At 32.2% G+C, this 25,817-nt stretch overlaps 1 pseudogene; it reads left to right on the top strand.

Moving 5' to 3' along the window:
- Positions 1-18,176: 18,176 nt before the first annotated feature.
- Positions 18,177-24,543, top strand: LOC145607334 (wall-associated receptor kinase 2 pseudogene; annotated as a pseudogene).
- Positions 24,544-25,817: the final 1,274 nt, after the last annotated feature.

The raw sequence follows: 25,817 nt of genomic DNA, 5'->3' as shown, positions 1-25,817 counted from the left end.
TGGTTTTTGATTTAATTTATAAATCAATTTAATTATTAAATAGTTAGTGAAAGTTATGACTAATTAGGATAATTAAGGGTAAATTAGTGATTAAACGATTCGACCAGAATCAGAACCAACAACAATGTAGTCCTTTAGAGAGCCGGTTAAACGGAATTGAGATAAACAGCGAATAGTACCAAAGATTTCAACGGAAACATGGGTTTGAAGCTTACCGCTTTCATTGGGGCAAACAAGATCTAGAATTTTGCCTCGTGCAATCACGATTTCATGCTTGTTGCTGCCGGAGAAATTGCCGGTAATGCCGGAGATTATGCCGGTAGCTTTTTGGAGGGTTAAGCTGTAGAGATACATACTTCAATTCACAACTCAAGGATTTTAGGTTTTCACTTTCCCAGACACAAATCTAAAACAAAACTTTTATTAGTCCTATGTTTTTTATTCGACTTGTCTTGTACAATTATTGGACTTTTTGTACTTTATAGATTGTACGGACACAATGGGGAAACCGTGAAACCTAAACCAATCATTTTTTTTTATTACGGAGTATTATTATTATTTAACGATAACTAAAGCGGCTAAAGAATACGTACTTCCTCCGTTTCTATTTAGTTGACGCGTTTGATTTAGGCACATATATTAAGGAGAGGAGAGAGAGTGATAGAGAATGAAAAAACAAGTGGGGTACTTGTAAATGTAAGGTAAAAAATTTACCCAAAAAAGGAAACGTGTCAATTAAAAAGAAACTTCCTAAAAAGGAATACGTGTCAACTAAAAAGAAACGGAGGTAGTATATTATAGAGATGGAATGAACAAATAGTTACTCCCTCCGTGTTTTAATAAGTGTTACACTTATCAAATTCGGCCGTGTTTTAATAAGTGTTATATTTCTATTTTTGTCAAAAAACTACATTAAAACATTATATATCTTTCCTCTCATGATCCCCACCCAAACCCACTACTACTTTTTTTTATTATATTTCCCTCTCACGTTCATTACTTTTCAATAACACACCATCTTTCTTTTACAATTTTTTTAATACTTTAACTACCCCACTTACCTCTTATTTTACTTAAGTCATCAATTTCATTGCCTCTCTTCCCTTATGTTGTTGAAAGGCATTCTTCACGTCAAGTTAAAATAAGGGCCACTTTTTGTTTGATTGCAGCCAAGGCAAGATAAAGTGTGTATACTTTATATCAGCTTGAAAATTTCTACTCCCTTGGGGCCTTTTACAATTTTTTTAATACTCCAATTACCCCACTTACCTCTTATTTTACTTAAGACAATTAAATTGCCTAAAACTATGTGCCGGTCGAACTGTAACACTTAAAAAAAACACGAAGGGAGTATTCTAATTTCTTTCAAAAAAAAAAAACAAATAGTTATTCTAATCCATAGTTTTCCACGAGAGAGTAAGAGATAGCTCAAGTTGGGCTGGTCATCGGTCCAAGATCGGACCGGATAAGGCCGGAGAATGAAATTTTAAATTCAAGAATCGAAAACCGGACTGATTAAGCTAGGATCAAACCCAAATCGGACCGAAAAAATCGATCTAGAATCCGAACCAGACCACTTTGAGCCGATTTTATAAATTTATTTAAAAAATGCTAAATTTTTAATAATATTATGGAAAAGTGGAAAACTCGAAAAAATATCTAAGGAAAAATTCTACTTTAGCGTCTTTTTTTTAATTTTTAAGTACAAAAAAGTCCATATAATTAAAGTTTAACCATTAGCTAATATTTTATGCATAAATTAAAGGAAAAAATTGGTCCGGTCCAAGACCGGTTTTTTCTGGGGTTTTGGACCACACTGGACCAAAGATCGAAAAAATAAATTTAATTTCTAGACCAAGAGACTGGGCCGGTTAATTCGATCTGGTCCGGTCCGAGGTTGTTCCAATCTGGTCCAGAACACATTTTCGGCCCGGATCGATTTTTGAACATCCCTAAGCTTAGGAATGTCAGTGGAGCGGGTCAAGTAGGACACCTGCCCCGCCCTAGTGGGGCGGGGATGGGTCTCGGTTTGGCGAATGGTGGGGCGGGGATGGGGATAAAAACGATACCCGCCATGGGTGATGGGGCGGGGTGGATTTTAAGTTGTACCCGCCCCATCCCCGCCCCGCCTCACCCGCCCCACTTCGTACCCGCCCCATCCCCACCTCATACCCACATCTATATGCTTTTATATTATTTTATAAAATAATTACGTGAAATAAATATTAATTATAATATTTTGTACTACACTTATATTATAAACAAAAATGTGTGTAATATTAAGAATTTTTTTTTTAATATTATAATCCGTATTAGTTATGTAGGATTGTGTATTTAAGACACGGAAATTTGGTGGGTCTTGGGTGGGGATCAGGCGAGTATTTGGTGGGGATTAGGCGGGGATGGATATCCAAGTGGGGGTGGGGCGGGGATGGTTTTGGAGTTGTACCCGCCGGGGCGGGGATGGGGATGAATATTAGACCCGTCGCGGGGATGAGGATGGGGATGGGATGAAAATGTTAGGTGGGGATGGGAAGGCCAACATCCGCCCCGTCCCGCCCCATTGACATCCCTACCTAAGCTCAAGTGGTTAGAGCTTCCCTCTCGATTCCAGGAGATCTTGCAATTAATTCTCACCCCTGCCCTTGTGCGCTCTCTATATACCAAAAAAAAAAGTTACGTTCTCCACAAAGCGCAAGCTATAGAAAAAAATAAAAAACAACGGAAAAAGCATATTATAAAAATGTAATGAACATATAATTACAGTGAAATAAAAAAATAAAAAATAAATAAATAAAATTAAAAATTAAAAAAAAAAAAAAACAATGTTAAAATTTGATGACTATATACCTAGAATAAAATAACATATGGTTAAATAATCAATAATTATCAATAACTATATACTAAAAGCAAAATCAAGAATGACACGTGTCATCCGCTATTTAAAAATTTTCCCACCTATTTTACTCTCTTTTAAGATTGATAAAATGGAAATTAAAAATCTAACCTTTGCACTTTCTTTTCTAAAAACTCCAACCTTTTTGTTTGTCCCACAAAAATCCAATCTTTATACCCCTTTTCACCAACAGATCCATTACCTATTAATAAACATCCTACTAATGGCATCGCTTCTACTCATGGATAATTTTAGGTGTCTTTGCATCGTTTTTGATGGAGCTATTAATGTATAGTCGCAGGAATGATAAAACTTGATTGGTCATCAAGATCTGCAAATTTGCAAGACAGATCTTCTACATCTACACCCCTATACCAACAAACCCAGAATATCACAAATTTGCAAGATGAATCTTCCAAATTTGTATCTCTACACACACACAAAACAAACAATATTAAACATCCCAACATTAGAGAACTGACTAAACCCTACAATTGGCTGAAAACATTAAATTAAAAAAAGAATAATTTGAGGCTTACCATCGATAAAAATCAATAACAGTCTCTTAAGTTTTACTATGGTGGTTAGGGGCGGAGCTACAAGGGGGGCTGACAGGGGGCCCAACCCCCGTAGCCTAGCCCTGCGGCCTATAATTTTTTAACTTAGCCCCTGCAAATTTATTATACATAAAAAGTCTTATTTTAGTGTTAGAAAGGTAATACTTGATACCTCAAGGTTATAAGTTCAATTCTTATAACTTTCTTAATCAGGCGTTTTTTTTTTTTCCCTTTTATAATTCCACTTTATTTTTTCTCTTTTATTTTAATTTTGTTTTATAATTTGGCTGTTATTTTTTTCTTTTTATGATCCCACTTCCTTTTTTTTTCCTGTTTCTCTCTCTTGTATAAGTAGTAGATGAATATTCAACGCTTCAAATTCAATAATACTTTGTCTAAATTTGATTAATTGATGATCATAATGATTTTCACTTTATATAATGTTGTGACATGCATTCAAAAAATACATAACTTTCAAAAATCAAGATGTTGCACTTTGCTTGTTGATGTTTCTCTTGGTTTTTGTTAATTGTCAATAAAGCCAGCCTTGTATGATGTTGTATTGTTGTGACATACATTCAAAAGAACACGTAATTTTCTAAATTATAAATGTTGTATATTGTTAGTTTATGTTTCCCCTTATTCTTATCAATCATCAATCATCAATCAGTAACTATATACTAAAAGGCACACCAGCCATGACACGTGTCATCTCCTAGTGTGTCCTTAGTACATTTAAATAAAAATATTTAAAGAAACTAATATTTTGCATATATCTAAATAAAAAAAATCTTACAGTCTATGGAGAAATTATATGACAAAGATACAATAATGTCAAAGATATGAATATATAAATATTACTACCATCAATTTATTATCTTCTAAAATTAAGGAAACAACAATAATCACCAAGTAAATATTCTACTAAATATACCATGATTGTCCTAACATATATATTACGATGATATATAATTATGCAATCTTCCCTTTAAAAAAACAATCTTTGATTTAACGAATATACCCTTCAAAAAAAACAATCTTAAACTTAACAAAGACACCCTTCAAAAAAAGACTTAACAAAGATAAGAAAGGTCAATTAATATGAATTATGCATATTTTTTTTAACAAGTAATACTTAATAGTAAGTAATATTATACTTAACTTTATAATTGACTCACTTTTGATAACTAACAAGTAGTAGTTCGGTTATATACTATTATGTCTATATTTTATATTAATAGAGATGATGACTATATTGTCTATATACCTTAGAGAAAGCGAAATAAATAAATTATGCAATTTTAGATTTAACAAAGATAAGAAAATTTGTATAAATTTAAGAAATGTCAGTTAAATCATGCAATAATCTTTATACCTTTTATTTTTAGCTCAATTTTTCCAAAAACATCTTACCTAACCATTATAAAAAGTATTAATCTAAATTTTTGAGTCACAACCACTAAATAACTTTAAACGTTATTTTTTCTAATGGCACAAAATTATACACTCTAAATATCAATCCGTCGAATGAAAATATTACTATACAAGCTAGGGTTATCTACTTATATGAACTATTCCATATTTTAATAATGTAAATGATGTACATTTTCTAGAGATGGTTCTACTAGATGAATAGGTATTCAATGGCACATGTTAATTTCTGGTGTGCCATTAATTTTTTTATTTAAAAAAAAAAACTCCTATAAAACATTTATTTTAGGAAATTATTACATAATAATAATTGTCATAGTTAAGTGTATACATTGATTAATGATCTTTTGCATTCTAAATATGGATATTCCACTATCTAGTATCTAAGGTATGTGTTTTGACAACATATATATAAGTACTTAAAAAAAACACAATCTTTTGAGAATATTTTTTTTAGCAGATATAATCTTCATTCATTTATTTGACAAGAACTACTGAATTAGGCACAAAAAAATTTACTTGGTATTTCTATCATCTTCTTCTTCTCTATTTTGTACGAGTATTCTTGTTTTCTTTTTGAGGAAACTCATTCTACTACATATTTCTATAAGAACAAAGGATTGAACAAAATGTCAATACGAGTATACAACAAAATGATTGTAAATTTCTATAAGAACAAAGGATTAAAATGCTCATTTTATTTTAATTAAATATAATGCAAAGTTAATAATAAATATTAAAATATACCGTGCATGGCACGGGACCTAACCTAGTTTTTACCGATTTAGAGTAGTTTTTAACTTTTTTGTGAAGTACTTTATACTTGTCTTGTATTTGTTATAATGTTAATGATGAACTTTGAAAACAAAAGGTAATAAAATGATGAACTTTAAAATTTGTTTAGGATTTTTTTTATTATTAATAGCAACACGAAAGAAATTTTAGCCTCGAAAATATAATAGTCTTGGCCCCGTAACTTTTTATTCCTGGCTACGCCAATGATGGTGGCTAGGTTTAAAGAGAGAAAATAGAGAAAATTTTAGGGTTTTTTTAATTAATTTGACTCAACTTGGTTTATTTTGATACTCCCTCCGTGTTTTTTTAAGTGATACACTTTCCATTTTCGGCCGTGTTTTTTTAAGTGATACACTTCCTTTTTTGGCAAAAAAATACATTAAAATATTATATCTGATCTGTAATACCCCTCATGATTGCTTTAAAGGAGTTTGATATACTACTCATATCAACAAGATGCATCTTCCTTTTAGGGAGCTCATATGCTAAGAATACTCCTTAGTTAAGCGTGCTTGGCTGGGAGTAGTCTTTGGATGGGTGACCTCCTGGAAAGTTTTCCCGGGGTGCGCTTGAGTGAGGACAAAATGCGCCGGAAGGACTTGTGTTGGTTTGTGGGGACAATTGTTGGCCCTCGATGCGCATTTCGTGACAATAGACCCCTCCCTAATTTGTTTGGGGTCGGGGTGTTACAAATGGTATCAGAGCAACCCTGCGACCGCGTGCTGACCGTGGATAATTAATCCTATGTCAGTCGCCTAGCGGGGGAGAATTCTGGGGCCATATGGCCATAGCCAGACTGGATGTAACACTTTGGCTACCCAGTTGCCGTTAGGCGTAATACCGGAGTCCTAAGGCTTCTAGGCGCAACGGGGGCGTTGCCGTTCTCAAGTGGGGGTGTATGTAATACCCCTCATGATTGCTTTAAAGGAGTTTGATATACTACTCATTTCAACAAGATGCATCTTTCTTTTAGGGAGCTCATATGCTAAGAATACTCCTTAGTTAAGCGTGCTTGGCTGGGAGTAGTCTTGGGATGGGTGACCTCCTGGGAAGTTTTCCCGGGGTGCGCTTGAGTGAGGACAAAATGCGCCGGAAGGACTTGTGTTGGTTTGGGGGGACAGTTGTTGGCCCTTGATGCGCATTTCGTGACAATAGGCCCCTCCCTAATTTGTTTGGGGTCGGGGTGTTACAATATCTCTCTCCTCTCATGGTCCCCACCCAAACCACTACTACTTTTTTATTATATCTTTCCTCTCACATTCATTACTTTTCAATAAACTATTAACACCACTATCTTTCTTTAGCAATTTTTTAATACTCCACTACCCCACTTACCACTTATTTTATTTAAGTCAATTAAATTGTCTAAAATTATGTCCCGGTCAAAGTGTATCACTTAAAAAAATACGGAGGGAGTATGTAAACCATACACCAAGATTTTGTATATTGTAGGGATATTCAATATTTAGTTTCATAAAAGAATTAGTATTAAATTTTTTTTTTTTTTTGAAACAAAGAATAAGGGCCTGTTCTCATTGACTGAACTCAGCTGAATTAAACTGAATTGAACTGAGCTGAACTGAACTGAACTGAGCTGAACTGAACTGAACTTATTAATTAGTAATTTTTAACTACGGATTAGTGATCTTTTATTATTTATTGATTATTTATTATTATTATTTTATTATTATTATTATTATTATTTATTGATTGTTATTATTATTATTATTTATTGATTATTATTATTTACTGATTGTTATTATTATTATTATTATTATTTATTGATTATTATAATTTATTGATTGTTATTATTATTATTATTTATTGATTATTATTATTATTATTATTATTATTATTATTATTTATTGATTATTATTATTATTATTATTTATTGATTACTATTACTATTATTATTATTATTATTATTATTATTATTATTATTATCGTCGTTGTAATAAGAGCTTAAAAGAATGAAATTTGGCTTTATATTAATTTGCTCCCAAAAGTTAAAAAATTGAAAAACAATTTAGATCTACTACCCAAACTCCACACAATCGAACAACCAACATACAAAATAACCAATTACACAAAGCTTTGTTTCAATAAAATTTGAAATATACAAAGAATTAGAAGAAAAAAATATATAATTAGAAATTGCATGGCAAGGAACTAGATCTTACATATGCGAACAAATAAATAAATTTATAAACAAAAAAAACATATTTGGTACAGTTGGGCGAAGTAGCAGTGACCACCGACATTTTTATTATTGTTGGGCGAAGTAGAAGCGACCACCACTGACGACGGAGTTACTTAAAGCAGCAGCGAGCCTTAGGTGGGCAAAGCAGAGGTCGGAGGCTCAAGGATCGATTTTGAGAGTGAGGGAATTGAATGAGAAGGCGATTGATAATCGATTTTTGAGAGTTTGTGAATAGAGAAGTAGAAGAAGCAATGGAAGTAGGAAGAACATAGAAGGAACTCAAGGATGAAGAAGGAAGGAAGGAAAAGAGAGAGAGAGGAACAACGTGAGAGGAAGAGAGAGAGAGAGGGACGGCGGAGAGAGAGAGAGAGAGAGGAAGAGAGAAAGAGAGGGACGGCGGAGAGAGAGAGAGAGAGGAAGAGAGAGAGAATGATAACCCTAATTTTGAAACCCTAATTTTGAAAATGGGCTGGCCTGGGCTTAGTTTACTAAGTAGTAGCGATTTTTTTTTAAAATTTTAATTTGGTATTCGGGTATTCGGGTACCCGTTTCTGAAAAAATGCGCCCCATGTCCCGACCCGGATAGAAGGCAATTTTCCCGGGTCGGGTACCTGACCCGGAAAAACTGCTTTTTCTCCTAAATTTCCCATTGGGTATTTACCGGGTCATCGGAAAATCGGGTCGGGGTTTTTTGAACACCCCTACTTTATATCATTAGCAATATCATTACACATCAATTGAACTGAATTGAATAAATCGAATTAAATCAAAATCAAGCACAAAATCATATTTTAGGGCTATTAATTTCGAAATATTCGAAAATTAGGGTTAGGGAGTTCGAAATTTCGAACATATTAGGGCTTAATTCGGTCCTTTTCATGGCTATTTGAGCATAATTAAATCACATTTAATTGAATCCAAGACTTTAATCACATTAAATATAACAATTGAACCATAATTAAATTAATTTCTCCCTCTTAGGGTCTGTTCACATTTACTAAACTGAGATGAACTGAACTGAACTGAACTGATTGGAGCTGAACTGAACTGAATTGAGCTGAAATGAATATTTTATGTGAGAGAGATATTAAGAGCTGAACTGAACTGAACTGATTAGAGCTGAGCTGAACTGAAATGAACTGATTGGAGCTGAACTGAACTGAAATTAAGTAAATGTGAACAGGCCCTTATTTGATTATAAAATTAACGTGGACATCAAATAATCGTATTATTATGATCTAGCGCGTTCATGCAAGAGGCTAACTGATATCATTGTAGGAGTTTATTAGGTACTACGCAGCGGAAATAACATGAATCATATTCATAAAGCACCTAAACCAAGAATCGCATGCATAACACACAAGACACATAATCATACCTTTGATGCGTGAATTCCACAAAGCTATTCGACAGGCAAATCAGGGAGAGAATAGAGCCCTAAGTGTTGCTCCTCTACTTAGTCAACGAGATTCGAACGAGCCGTCAACCAATACTAGATTGGTCGAGTGATTGAGGAAAACCGCGATCACCACCTTTACGGACAACCGACCACCGCACAATCCACCACCACCACGAGACACCACCGTGCGTCGAGGAGGAGGAGAGAGCCGTGAGAGAGAGGACTTTGAGAGGGGTTGGGTTTCGTGTTTGCTAATTCGGGTTTGATCAAAAGATCAGTTAATAATTGCTTACTTGCAAACCTAGGCACCTAGTCTATTTATAATGTCATTATAATTAGACTAGGGCACCCAAAACCCTCCTTATTCCTCCATATGGCCGGCTACCTAGAGTGATGAGGCCCATGATGGGCCTCGCTCGTCCTCTAATGCTCGATCTAGCCCCTTTGTGTGACCTTATAGGATCCGTCCAATTGGGCTTTGGCCTATTTTACTAGTCCAAAGATCGTAAGTATCTCTAGCTATGGCAAAACGACGACCCAAATGTCCGGACTTAATTATCTTTATAATTTGATCCATTTATATATCTAGTAATTGCACATGACGAAGACATAACTCCTTCAATTTCGCCAGTGCTTTAGGGTTACTCGGTTAGTGTTATAGGGGTTACTCAGTTAGTATTAGAGGGGTTACTTGGTCTGTTTTATATGGGTTACTTTTTTTTTTTTTTGAAACCATTATATGAGTTACTTTGTTCTTTTACAAGTGGTCGCACGGTGTGGTTGGCCATACACAAGACGGGTTGTAAGTTTAAAAACGTAAAGACAAAATTTTGCACAAATTAGTGTAATTAATGAATATATTTTATTAATACTTTCTTCTTTTAGCTTTTTATACATAACACTTAGGGCTACATATAGCATTTTTCATTGTTAAAATATGTACAAATAGACAAAGAAAAATACAATTCCCTTGGAAAACACAAAAGTTATATTTCCGAATTTAAAAATAAAAACGTAAAAATGGGATATTGGATATTACTCCGTAGAATGAAACTAAAATCCATGTGTAAAAAATCATTCAAGCTTACTAAAAATACATAATCAACTTGATTTTTGGTTAAATATAATCAACTTGATAACTCAAAGCAAAACTGATAGACGAGCTGAACCGACATACCATGATACCAACTAAATCAAAAATTAAGACCACAATTTAATGAAACCAATCTAATCCATACCTCAACCAAAAGCCTACAAACCAGAATTTAAATCCTACCCCACATTTACTTGTAATTGAACGACCTTATTAGCCATTAACATTATGTTTGTACTAAAACATACTTGTATCTATAATTGTACTTCCTTTATTTGACTCTTTTCATTCACTTGTAGGGCCGTTTTGCACTAGTTACTTGTTTCATTTCACGCTTTCAGCCAATGTTGTGAATTATACAAAAAAAAAAAAAAAAAAAAAAAAAAAAAGAAATAAAATTGGTTTTTCTACATGATACCCCTTGTACATTGTACCCTTGTACCCTTGAGTTATTGGGTTTTCTACATTGTACCCTTGAACTCCGTAAGTCCAAAGTTCTACAAGGTGCCCTTGAGTTTTTGTGTTTTTCTACATGGTAGCCTTGAGTTGTAAAATAAATTACTCTTAACTTAATTTGACTCAAACCAACACCATCTAAATGATCTATTTACCACTTTCATATTTATATTAGATGGAGGAATCACCAATCTTTATTATTCGCTATTGTAGGGAATATTTCAAGCATTATGATAACCCCAAACTTGAACCCCACTGTGATCATACACTAAAGTATGGTGGCGTTCCAAAGGGAAAGAAAAGAGAGCAAAAGAGTCGCCAACAAGTTTTAGGAACTTGTAAACCCAAAAGACAATCCAAAAGGACCATCAACTACTCCATAAGGTCTTGAACCAAACAGGGTCCGGGGATGAGGGTACGAATCCAATCTACAAAAGAAAGGACCCGCCCTATAAAATAGGCCTCTACTTTGTTCTGCTCGTATTTATGTGCGCTTTTCGAATAACATACAAACATCATATTGAACCTAACCTGTTTATCTATGTTGGTTGAATATTAATGCACAAATAAAACTATTATTGGCGATCACTTGAGTTAAAATAACATTAACCTAAACCAAATTATTAATTATCTTATTAAGCGTGATTTCAAGTACAAATTCCCTTTAACATGCATAAAAGGTGTGATCAAGCAATAACAATATAAAATAAATATCAAGCAACATAATAATAAACATAACAATAATGATGATAATAGCATGATAAGGCATGATAAAGCTTGATAATAATAGCAAGATCCTAGGCATGATACTAACAAGATTAATAACAACTCCTAGCATGTCACTAAACAATAAAGATCAAAGCTTTAAACCTAACATGGTACTTACATGATATTAGAAAGAATAAAGGCACCCTAAACATGATACTAGAAAGCATAAAATAACATCCTAACATGATACTAGGAATTGAATATCCTAACATGATACTAGGAATCATAAAACAATAATAAGCATGTTTTCTACATTGTTAATAAAATTGGGAGTAAGCTAATCTACTTACTTTGAAGCCTCGTACCTCTTTCTAATAACAAAATACACAAGTTAGTAAACTTCAATGAAAATAATAAAGAACAATTAAATAATTAAATTGAAATCAAATTAAACAAAGTTTTGACTAGTTTTGGACCAAACCCTCAGAAATTATCAAACCTTGCACGTCTAGGGCGAAGGCAACTTCGAACTTGGTTAAGAGATTCTAAGTCTTGTGAATGCGGAATATTGTATGTAAAAAGGGGTAGTTTAGAAAGAGAGAGAAAGAATAAGAATTAAGCTATATTGCCTAGAGAGAGCATAGAGAGAATTAATGATGAGAGTTGATGAATCAAAACAGAGGTTCGGGGACCCTATTTATAAGGAAGCAGTCCGAAAAATCATAGAATTTGATAAGGAATAAAAATACACGCTGTCGCCAGGAATCGACTCTGTCGCGAGGCGACAGGGTCTGTCGCGTGGCGACAGACTTGTCGTTTGGTGACAACCTGTATTAACGTGTTTTCTTCACGCAGAATCCGATCTTTAATCAACTTGATCTACAGAATCCGTACAGAAGATAAAATACGTACTTTTAAGATAATAATAATAATAAAATAATGTTCTACTCCAAATAAAAGTCTATTTAAAATAAATAATTATTAAATCTAATAATATTAGAATTAAAAAGAACCTTCTAGAAACTTCTAGAAAATTATAATTAATCCTAATGATTATAGGAATAATAATTAATATTTGGCCCTCCTCTAGATCATTGGGCCGTATGTAAATAATTAACCGGGCCCAGTTTAGTATTTTGGCCATAACTTCCTCAATATTCATCGGAATTGGGCTTATAATATATTGTTGGAAAGGTCTTTTCGAGCCCCATCCAACTACACTATTATTGGACCTTAATTATGAACCAAACTAAACTGATTTGGCTATTTTCAAATAGAGTTATTTTCAAAAACAGAGAGAAGAGAATTTTAATAAAACTAAACCGCAACACTTGACTTTCAACCACTTTCACCCCATTCGATTATGGTTCGACGCGAAAGGCATTCATCACTGGGTTTGGTTTTGGGGAGACACAAATGGGTGTCTACAGCTATTTAGTGGAATTTTTGTATGATTGTTTGAGATGGAGGATAATAACTTTTTTTTGCTTCTACTTTAACTAAAAGAGCTTGTTTTAGAGGGGACTCAAGTTGTTTGTTTTTTTTTTTTTTTTTTTTTTTTTTTTTTTTTTTTTTTTGCAATAAACATACTAATTGTGTCTTTGAGGGTGCTAAATAAGTGCTAAATGATCTATTTACCACTTCTATATTTATATTAGATGGAGGAATCACCAATCTTCATTATTCGCTATTTAGTGGAACTTTTGTATGATTGTTTGAGATGGAAGATAACAACTTTTTTTTTTGCTTCTACTTTAACTAAAAGAGCTTGTTTAAGAGGGGACTCAAGTTTTTTTTTTTTTTTTTTTTTTTTTTTTTTTTTTTTTTTTGCAATAAACATGCTAGTTGTGTCTTTGAGGGTGCTAAATAAGTTGATTAGATGGTGTTGGTTTGGGTCAAATTAATTTAGAGTCATTTATTTTACTACTCTAGGGTACCATATAGAAAAATCCAAAAACTCAATGGTATAATGTAAAATAAACTAATAACTCAAGGTCACCTTGTAAAGATTTGAATTTAGGAGGGTATAAGGTAGAAAACTAAAAAATTCAAGGGTACGATCAGAAAATAAACCCAATAAAAAAAAAGTTATGTGGGTATGTAATTGCTAAATCGTCAACGAATAAATTATTAATAACATTCGATTGTTTTAATTTATACTTTTTGATTATTTAAGATATTATTAGCAGTCAAAATATGAGCTTAGCACACATGACGACAGATCTTATCGTCATGTGTGCTAAGCTCCAACGAGGCACTTAAAAAAGAGGAACTACATTTGAAGGGTTGTGAGACAAAATAAAATGTCTCACAACATAAAATAATATAGCAAATGTACTAGGAAGAGGGAGAAAGGAAGAGAGAGATAGAGAGAGTGAAAAAGGGTGAGGTAGGGCCCACCTTTGGAGTCAGAAATGGTTTCACGTGCGAAAACGACAAAAAAAATTGGGACCACAACTACTGAAAGTATATTTTGTACCACTGAGGATTTTTTTAAGTACCACTAAAACCGCATTGAGTACCACTGGGAGTGTATTATGTACCACTGAGATGTAATGGTATTATTTGACAGCGTAATTAGATATTTGAACCTTTTTTTAAATACCATTAAAATTATATTTTTGTACCACTGAGAGTGTATTTTGTACCACTGAATCTAAAATGGCAAAATTTAAATCCCGCATGAAATGACCAACCTACCCCTGTGAGACACTTCTAAATCTCTCTCAACCCTCCGTTTATATAACCTCCTTAAAAAATAGAGTCATCCCTCCTTTATCTGCAATACTATACCATTAACTAGACTTAGACCTGATTTAATATTTTGTCTTTTAAAGGAAGGCTTTTGCCACACTGACTTGGAGAAAACTTATGAAGGAAAAAGTCAGATTTGACTTCAAGTTACATCTAGTTACGAAAAGAAAATTTGGGATACATGCCACTATATACTTCCTCCGTCCTCTTTAAATAGTCCTTTATGTGCAAATTTTAGTCTCAAAATGTTCACCCCATTTGCTTTTTCAAACAACTATTAATATTAATTCTTTACCAAAATTCCCTCCAATTTACAACAATATTGGTGCAATATTTACCTTTCCCATGTAAATTTTATTTTCCCATATACTTTTATTACCTTCTCTCTACTTTTTTTTCAATTTTCTTTTACTATTCTTATTTGTATTTATTAATTCCCGTGAAAAATGCCCATAAGGGACTATCAAAAGGAGACAGATGGAGTATTTGCTAGCTTTGCTAAAAAAAAAAAACCCCTTCTTTCTCTACAAATACATATCCAGTTCTTTTTTCTTGAAAATCTATTCCTCTTTTACCGAAACGGACCTCGACGAGCCCTTGAACCTAGCCCTCATAATCATCAAATCTAGTCAAAGTGACATATATAAATAATGTAAAAGTTAAATTTTTTCAAGTAAAAGGAAGGAAATATAACAAAAATTAGGGTTCGTTTGGTATCACTGTGGTTTTCTGTTTTTTGGTTTTTTGTTTTTCAAAATTATATGATATATGTCATATAATGAATTAAAAAATAGTCAAACTTATTAAAATCATGATAAATTAGAAAACTGACAATTAAAAAGTGGAAACACCTTTTTCTTGTTTTTGTAGTTTGTTCTAAATTTTGTAAATATATATTATTAGATAATAGATACTAATGATAAAAATTAATTTTTTTTTTTCTAAAAAATAGGGGAATTGCTAGTTAGATTCTTCTAAGTTCTAAACGTCTTTTCAAAAATCAAATTCTAATATATTTTTTACATAAAATGAGAAATGATCAACGAAAATAAAAGGAGGAAGTATGGATGTACAAATATAATATATTTTTTTTGAATAAGTACAAATATAAAATTATAAAAATGTATGGATTGTTCTTCAATTATTTGATACAAAGTATTATTTAACTCTCTTGCAATTAGAGAATTAAATTTGAAAGTTTTTGGTATTAAAAAAAAAAAACAAAAAACACAGTCTATGCGTCGAATGTGCCTAAAAACTAGTTGAGCTTAACAAGTGCTCATGAATATACTAGTTAAAAAAAAACTTATTGATGACATTGAACATATAGTACAATGTAATGTTATTAAGCCTTGACGGAAGCAAGCAACTGATCAGAGATCTTATAATCAGCTTCAACATTAAAAACTCCAGAAAACATAAGAGGAGGCCAATTAAATGTAATTGTACCAGTCTTTGTCTTAGCATCATTACGGTTTTTAAAATTGTTCAAGTTATAATTCATTCTCTTTAGACTATTGTAAACATTTTGTCTAATTATTGTCTTAGCATCATTAAATTTCCTTTTAGAAACTTCAGCTTGCGCACTAACAACTCCAGATACCATTAGCAGCGGGGTAGAGTTAGCTTTAGTTTTTTTAAAGATATAAATCGCTGTCAAATCGGAGTTGTTATTGATAATGTTGTCCATATCATGCCATAGTTTTAAAGCATCGTTATACAAGCATCCAAGCATTTGGTGGATGACATCTACGTCCGTAAGAGCGTCCTTGCTATTGCTCTTTATGCAGCTAATGCATACTTCTGGAGCGAATGTTGCACCGCACATTTTGTTAACTAGAGTAACGTTGTCTGCGGCATGTGTCAAAACGTCTATTAGGCAAAGGAGAGAAATTACTTGTGTGCAAATTTTCTTGTAAAAACCCATTGTATTGTACGGAGTATTATTATGTTTTTGAATTGGAAGCCTAATTCAATTTTAAATAGATTGATCAATTCATGTAATTTATAGATCAGATTTAGGTAGTTTTAATTATTAAAAACTTATTACGCCGAAGAATATGGGTGAGCATGCACAAATCACGTTAGCCCAAAGATAAACTATTGGATATACTTTAACCAATAAAATTAATGTGGTCTTAAATAATTTTAATGCATTTTTTTGGATTAAAAATTTACATTACAAACATTTTTAAAAATTATGTGGTTACAAAATTACTTGAATATAATCATTTCTATAGCATTACCCTTTAACAAATTTGATAAAACGATCTGCTAACGAACGCGCCCGAGGCGTTAGATAAGCATTTAAAATATTACCTAAGTGGTATTAATTTGGGAATTCATGACAAAATCACACGTCGGTAGGTGTAATTAATGTTCATTTTAATGTAATCTTTCTACTTTTAGTTATTAGCTTTTTCAACAGGCGTTCGTTAGCTAAAAATAAGCATTTTATATCTTTCCTTTTTTGGTATAAATATGAAATGCATGACAAAATCATGTGCAACTCACTGTAATTAATGAATATATTTCATTAATACTTTCCCTTTTTAGCTTATTATACATATCCCTTAGAGCTACATATAGCATTTTCCATTGTTAAAATATACTTCGTATATGTACAAATAGACAAAGAAAAATACAATCCCTTAAGAAAAACAAAAAAGTCATACCGGAGTATTTCTAAATTTAAATAACCGTGACTCCGACTCAACAAATTTTTTTCGAACATAAAAAATGATGAAATTATAAAAATGGGATATTGGGCATTAATTAAGTAGTAGTATGAAACTAAAATTCATGTGTAATTGTTTCAAAAAAAAAAAAAAAAAAAAAAAACCATCCATGTGTAAAAAATCATTCAAGCTTACTAAAGTTACATAATCAACTTGATTTTTGATAACTCAAAGCAAAACTGATTGACGAGCTGAACCGACATACCATGATACCAACTAAATCAAAAATTAAGACCACAATTTAATGGAACCAATCTAATCCATACCTAAAGTCCTAAACCAAAATAAAGCCTACGAACCGGAATCTAAATCCGTACACATTTACTCGAAATTGAACGACCCTATTTGCCACTTCTAACATTATGTTTGTACTAAAACTTATCTATAATTGTACTTCCTTTGACTTTTTTAATTAATTTACACTTTTTGCATTGTTAATTAATTCACTTGATTCACTTCAACCAATGTTCGTGGGTACAGACTTGTTGGAATCATCTAAACAAATAGATTATTAAAATTCAATTGTTGTAATTTATACTTATTGATAATAAAAGATATTATTAGTAGTCAAAGTTCCGTGTCAGCTTGTGTGCTAAGCTCTAATGAGACACTTAAAAAATAGAGGAATTAGTTATCATCCCTTCATTTTTTTTTTGTTTAAATACATCACTTAGGATTTTACATTTTTTTTTTTTTTAATTTTTAGAATGATGAGGGTTACTTCACTTACTTGTTCACACGTTACTCGGTCAGCTAGGGTTTACCTCACTTAGCTCGGCCAGGAGTTACTCATTTGGTCAAGGCTTATTTGATTAGTTAGGGGTTACTCGTTGTTATTAGGTGACACCGATCATATACAAAAGTTGATGTTTATAACATTAGATTTTACTTGAGTTATTTTTAAGAAATTGAAAAAAATAGGTCGATACATAGAAAAAATGGCCATAATAATAAATGTAAAGCAGTTGTACAGTACTTAGCTTGTACTAACTAAACAAAGACCTAGTTATTAGTATTTTGTGGAGTCTTTCAAAAGGGCGTGTGTGCCATACTCTAGTTGTTGTTATATACAAGCAGTTTGTTTAAAAAATCAAGATATTTAATTAATACAGTAGTTGATGACATAAGTTTGTGCACAAACAAATTAAAATGATGAGAGTAAAATTGGATTTGGCTCATACTTTACTAATTGTAGTAATAGTATTATCAATATCATCATCACTACATCACGCACACACCGTGGGTGAAGATGTTGCTGCTACAAAAAAAATAGCTCTTCCAGGTTGTCCAGACAAATGTGGCAACGTGACGATCCCCTATCCTTTCGGAATAGGAGATAAGTGCCACTACCATCACCCCGAAGACGGCAAGCACTACAATATCACTTGCGACATGAATCGGAACCCTCCAATTCCAACTTATGGTGATGATGGTAGTATTCAAGTCCAAAAAATCAGTCTAAAAGGCGAATTCCGGGTAAGTAGCCCAATCTCATATAAATGTTATGGTAGTGGTGGTGCGAATATCAAACAGTCTAAAACCTGGACTCGTATTGCGAGGTTTGCCCTCTCGAGGACCCATAACATTGTTGGCGCTATTGGTTGCGATACCATAGGTGTATTCTCTGGTTTGCAGATGAATAGATCCATTAATTTTGAAACAGGATGTATAACTAGTTGCACTAATAAAGAAGATGTGGGTGATGAATGCGCTGGAATAGGCTGCTGCGAGGTCCCTATTCCAGACGGAGTAACCGACATTAATATAATGGCTTCGAGTATGCATCACCATATCAATGTGACCAAGTTTAACCCGTGCAGTGCCGCGTTTGTTGTGGCAAAAAATGATAAAATATTCCCCTTCAATATTCAAAACCTTCTACAACAAAACGACACTTCTTTAAGTAATTACAAAGTACCAAGGGTCTATAATTGGTCGATTGGAACAAATAATTGTACAGCAGCATCTAAACAAGGTAATAATTATTACCTATGTAAGGAAAATAGTACCTGCTACGACCCGTCTGTTGGGGAATGGGGATATCGTTGCCAGTGTAACCCTGGTTACGAGGGTAATCCCTATCTTTACGCTTGTCAAGGTAATTCTATCTTTTTCATTTTGGGTCTCGAGTTTTTATTAGAATCAAGAACTTTTACAATATTCACATAATCATTTTTTTATCGATTTAGTAAAAAAAAAGATCTATTTACAAATCTATTTTTTTTTAAATTAAAGATATTATTGTTAGTTAAAAGTGATGCATTGACAAGTGTCATATCATCATAACATCATTTCAATGTAGCTAATTGAGTGTTCTGTGTATATATATAGACATCGACGAATGCGCGCACAGTGAACTGAATTCATGTGAGAAACCAGCGTATTGTACTAACACGCCGGGAAGTTACAATTGCACCTGCCCTAAAGACTTCGTCGGCAGTGGCACAAAATCTGCTCATTGTCATTTCATTGCTGATCGAAGTATCCGAAAGAGAATGCAACTGGCAATAAAAATCATCCTTGGTGAGTATTACTAGTTTATTCTCTCTAAAATTACATATTTCCTCCGTTTCTATTTGTTAGTCTCATATACTCAATCTGGTGTTTCAAAAAACAACTCGTTTTGTGTGTGGCTAGTCACACCGTGTGATCACTTACAAAAGAATAAATTAACCCTATAATGCTGACCAAGTAACCTCTAAAATATTGACTAAATAACTCCTATAACACTAACTGAGTAACCCTATAATATTGACGAAATAACCCCTTTAACGTTGACCAAATAACCCCTATTACACTACGTAATAACCCTTGCCACACGGTGTCGCTAGCCACATATAAGACTTTGTGTTTTTAAAATCTACTCATATTGAATGTATTCCATTTTAAACTTAATTTTTTTATTCTATTTTATACATATTAAATTCTTATTGGTGAAATTAACCTATTGTGGATTAATGACATGACTTTATGTACGTAAGGAAACCCACCCTTAAAAATGCAATTATGGGTGATGTTTTCCCAATAAAATCTAAAAATTAAATAAGGTAAAACAAATTATGACATGTTTTGTGCTTTAATGTTAAATTCCAAATATTCTTAATTTCTTAAATTATGTGATTTATTCCATATGGGATTATCATATGAAAGCAAAGGAAGTATCAACTTATTTATTCTTATGAATCATAATGTTAATTTAACTTCTTTTTTTTTTTTTTTTTTTTTTGGTACAAAAAATCAATATTTTTTATTTGAAACAAATACTTGAATATATTTTTAAAAAAACACAACTCGAGTTTATCAAAATTTATTGATCATTAAACATTAAAAAAAATACAAATTTAATGATTATAGGATTTTAAATTAGAATTAAGTTTTATGTTAACTATAACCTGTGCAATATACAATTTTTTTAGAGGAACTCGTACGATGCACTCATATACCTCATAATGTCCCTACTTTGTTGATATGATTTGACCGGCACAATGTTTTATAACATACTTTGACTAAAACAATGCTTTATACAAATTTAATTGACTTATTTTTGTGACAATAATTAATAATCAAGGTTATATATATATATATATATATAGGTGTTAAATTGAATTGTTATTATTATAAATAAATCAAATAATATAAAATTAAAGCTTAAGTGTCAATCCTTGTTAGAGAAAAAGACTTTTAAAGGAAAAAAAATATGATGTAGAATGGTACAGAGTACGGGAGTAGTACGTTATTCTAATAAATTACATGTTTGTTTTTTTTTGGAAGACTAATATATTACATGTTTGTTTATTATAGAAAAATACCTTTATATTTTATTTTTTTTTGAAATAAGGAAAAAAAAAATACATACTATAAAATATATGAAAGACATGTTAAATATTTTCACATAATGCATATATATAATATATTTCTTCGTATATAGTTGACAAAATAAAAATTAAAAATTATAGGATTTATATATAAATTAATATTCGTGAAGATTTGTATATATATATTTTTTGAACGGTGAATATTTGTATATTAAAAAAAAATAGTATATTAATAATACCGAAAAAAAATTTAATCAAAATATTACAAGTGTCATGTCAGATTCGCTTTTAGTATTATGTTATTGGTTTTAAAATTAAAGATGTTATGATTTTACATTTTAAGTGGTTCAAGGACAAACTTTAGTAATTGAGGGTGTATTTAAGTTTAGAGGAAGTATTTAATTATTTTGTAGATGTGAATAAAAGCCATATACAACTATAAGTCAAAATATGCCAATAGCAATGATGATTAGAGTTGACAAAATAAACTGCTAATAATGATTTTAGGGAACATAGTTCATGCTATGATTGTACTAATTACGAGTACATGCTTAAATTAGAAGCACTAAAACAAAGACAATTCTATTAAAACTTCGGTGACATGTTCAACCACAGTTGGGACTTGGGAGTTGGGAGTTGGGAGTGTTGATATTTGATCGTACGGTCGTACCATTAATTGAAAGTGTCATCATGTTTCTAATTTTTTTTTAGATACTCCCTCCGTCCCCTTTTGATAGTTTCTTATGGGTAAATTTTAGTCCAAAAATGTTCACCCCATTTGTTTTTTCCAACAACCATTAATATTAATTTTTTACAAAAATTCCCTCCAATTTGCAACAATACTTGTGCAAATTTAAATTTTCCATGTAAATTTTGTTTTCCCATGTACTTTTATTACTTTTTCTCTCTACTTTTTTGCATACCAATTGTCAATTTACTTTTTCAATGAACTTTTACTATTTTTATTTGTGTTTATTAATTCCCGTGAAAAATGCCCATAAGGGACTATCAAAAGGGGGCGGAGGGAGTAGTTATTTAATTTAAATCCGTATTGTAATCATTATTAAATATAACCACACTACTTACACTCCATATAAGGATATAACCAATCAAATGCTCAAAATTATAGACAGGTTCTTTTTATCTTATTTTCACTTAATTTAATGGGAAATCATTTAAATAGGTTCAAAAAAATAAGATAAGTTTTGATCAATAGTTATACATGTTTTGTTAAAAAACAATAGTAGTTATACATGTTTAGTTTATCACTAAAATATGCTCTAATTACTTATAAAAAGTTTCACTCCCTCTGTTTTGTAGTATAGTGTAGGTGGGGTTGGTAGTGTTGCAATTATATATTATAAAACAAATGAAAAAAAAAAAAAAAAAAGTGTTGCAAACTTGCAATTATTATGAGACAGAGGAAATAATTAAATAAGTTCAAATAAATACCATAAATTAGATAAATAAAAGTAATTATTGAAAATCAAATGAATAAAAAAAGAAACTGACGAAGTATCTTTCATCCCTTAAAATTGACAAAAGGGAACAAATGGAGCATCTTTCATAGCATTTTAAGGTCTCCCTTAGAATAGTTTATACTCTATTCAAATTGCTTGATAAAGGAAAGAAACTGATATTTAATTAGTCATTACTCTTAATCACCCTTTCCGTTGAATTTTATTGTTCCTTTTTATGTTGGTTAGGCCAGTAAGTTTGATCTCCACTACTTTTTTCTTTTTTTGTTTGGCAATGTCACGTTTATAATTATATAGGATCCTAGCATTATCATACCAAAAATTCATAAAATGTCATAGAGAATGCTTTGGAAGTCATATGATCTTAGCATTCTCACGCTTCAACTGGGTGAAACATGACAAGCTAGGTCACTATGGACCATTAATTGTGGATGTGCTTGATAATAGGTTATGCAAATAATCTATTACTTTTGTAGTATAATAGAGTATATAAACCAATTTTGAACTTTAACCATCAACTTAAATTTTTAGTTGTGTTTGGTCCATTAGCATGGTTGCATGGTATCAAGAGCCAACATGACATAAATGTCACAGGTTTGGATCTCATCCGTTCCCATTTCAACACTTCAAGTCCAAAAGGCTCTCACGTGAAAGAATATGATAGAGTATATAATCCAATCTAGGGCTTCGACTATTAGGTTAAAGTTTTGGTTGAATTGGATCTTTAACAGTGTTAAATAATAAGGGCCACCACAAACTAATTTACTTAAGATCATTTTTCATGACTACATGCCAGTTTTATCACTCGAGCGCGTAATTGTTTTAATGCAACACTTTGATTTACACCATGTTATTAAGTAGTTTTTCTCATTTAAAATCTTTGTACGAGACCAAGAAAAGTAGTCTAACACATACAACTTATTAACACTTAGATTATTATTTATGTGGTTAGGTGTTGGTGCCGGCATCATTGTATCTTTGTTGGCTGGATTTTGTTTACATTGGCAACTTGGAAAAAAGAAGATCCAAAAACTAAAGAAAAAATGCTTTCAACAAAATGGTGGTCATATTTTACAACAAAAACTTTCAAGACGAGATGTATCAGTTGGCAATATGGTTAAAATGTTTACAATTGAACAACTACAAGAGGCCACAGATAACTATAATGAGAATAACATCATTGGTCGCGGAGGTTTTGGCATGGTTTTCAAAGGAAAATTACCAAACAACCAAATTGTTGCCATCAAAAGGTCACTCAAGGTAGATTCCACCCAAGTTGAGCAATTTATAAATGAGGTCATTGCCTTGTCCCAAATCAACAATAGGAATGTGGTAAAGCTCTTAGGTTGTTGTTTGGAGATAGAAGTACCATTACTTGTTTATGAGTTCATAAGTAATGGTACATTGCATGATCATTTGCATGATGAAAGAAGAGTAGAATTTTTTATTTGGGATATTCGCTTAAGAATTGCGACACAAGTTGCTCAAGTCTTGGCCTATTTGCATACTACAATTTCTATACCGATAATTCACAGAGATATTAAGTCTGCAAACATTCTCTTGGATGATAAGTACACAGCAAAAGTTGCTGATTTTGGAGCTTCTAAGCTAGTGCCGGTAGATCAAGAGCAGTTAGGAACTATAGTTCAAGGAACATGTGGGTATCTTGATCCAGAGTACATGCAAACTGGTGAGCTCACTGATAAGAGCGATGTTTATAGCTTTGGTGTTGTTCTTGCTGAGTTACTAACTAGAGAGAAGGCGATTGCATATTCTAAGCCGGAGAGTGAGAGATGCCTTGCTATACATTTTCTTAGGAAGCTTAAGGAAGATAGATTGTTTGAGATCCTTGATGACAAATTAGTAAGTGATGGTGCAATCGAGCAGCTTAAGGAAGTAGCTAATCTTGCAAGAAGGTGCCTACAGCTTAAAGGAGAGGATCGCCCAACAATGAAAGAGGTCGCAAGAGAGCTAGAAAGGATTACATGTATTACTTCTTCTCATCCATACTCGTCAAACAATAACATGCCACTCCAAGAAGAGAGTGAAAATATGCTTGGTGAGGCGCATGATTTCAACAATGGCTATGACAACAATGACATGAACTACTCTTCAAGTAGCCAAGGTTGAATTGTGTAGTTGGTGGTGCTTTTGGACTATGCATGGGAGATGATTTTTATGCTTGTTCACTACTTCATGTTCGACAAAGTTCTAGCTAGCTAGCTAGTTGCATCTATATAGTTATGATGTTTAATTTGTGCACCATATATATATAATTTAATGTGTTTAAAGTTCTAGTTTTCCGATTGTGTTCAAAGTTCAAGTACATGCACACATGTTAAATAATGGGATATTAAAATTCTCTTAAGTGATAAACTAATTGAATTGTGTTAGTTTTTTATGCTTGTGGTGGTTTGATTTGTGCCCTTAGTTCCTCCTTAATGCATTGCAAAGCAAGCTGTCTTACTCTTGTAATTTTTTTTATACAAATTTCTTTCTATTTAAAAAAAAATAAAAAAATTTAATTAAAAGTATATACTAGTATTAATTTTATTAATAGAATCTAATGATATTTAAAAAGTCTTAGCAATATCAACAAAGATGAACTAAAAATTAAGAACTTTATAATAAAATTGAGGAGGGTCTTTGGTGGGTTGGGGGTTCTAGCTAGGCGGTTGAGGTGGAGCAGCGTCGCCGGCGGTGGGGCCGTGGGGCTTGGAGTAGCGTCGCCGGAAGGGGAGATAGTGGCTGGGTAGGTGGGGTGGCTGGTTTGGTGGTAGGTTTACTTTTTTAAAAAAAATTAAATTATTCAAACCATACTTAGTTTTTATTAATTTTTCTTTTTAATGAAATAAGGTTATAAATGGGATGAAATTCTTAAAAAAGGTCATTTTGTATAATTTAATTTTAAGAGAGTCACCATGTGTGCGTAGTAAAATAAAGTTGGGAGTCACCGTTGAAAATTTCCCATTATATTTTAAAATATGAAAAAATTTAGTAAGAAAAGATATATAGTAATTATCAGTTGACATCATTCCTTCAATTTTCAAGTTTATTTACTGTTAAAAAAATAGAATAAATTTTTTTTACCATTCTCATACATAATAAGAAAATTTGTCAACAAGAACAACCCCAAAGATAGGCAATTTTGTGAATAACTACCCGTTTTATAAAAAATTTGTGAACAATTACTTGAGGGGTTACTTAAGGGTTACTCGGTTAGGGGTTACTTGCTCATGAGTAACTCGAGTTACTCGGTCAGGGGTTACTTGAGGGGTTCGGTCAGGGGTTACTTGAGGGGTTTGATCAAGGATTATTAATTACTCGGTCATGGGTTACTTAAGGGGTTACCCGGTCTGGGGTTCCTCGAGGGGTTATTCTTTCAGGTTTACTTTAAGGGTTACTTGAGGGGTTCAATTCGGTCAGGGGTTACTCACTCATGGGTAACTTGAGAGGTTTGGTTTAGGGTCCGGGTTACTCGGTCAAGGGTTATTAGA

The sequence above is a fragment of the Chenopodium album genome, chromosome 23, assembly GCF_948465745.1.
Source record: "Chenopodium album chromosome 23, dcCheAlbu1.1, whole genome shotgun sequence".
NCBI classification, from domain to species: Eukaryota; Viridiplantae; Streptophyta; class Magnoliopsida; order Caryophyllales; family Amaranthaceae; genus Chenopodium; species Chenopodium album.
Note: the sequence above shows the minus strand (reverse complement) of the source record. Positions and strands in the feature narration are given on the sequence as shown.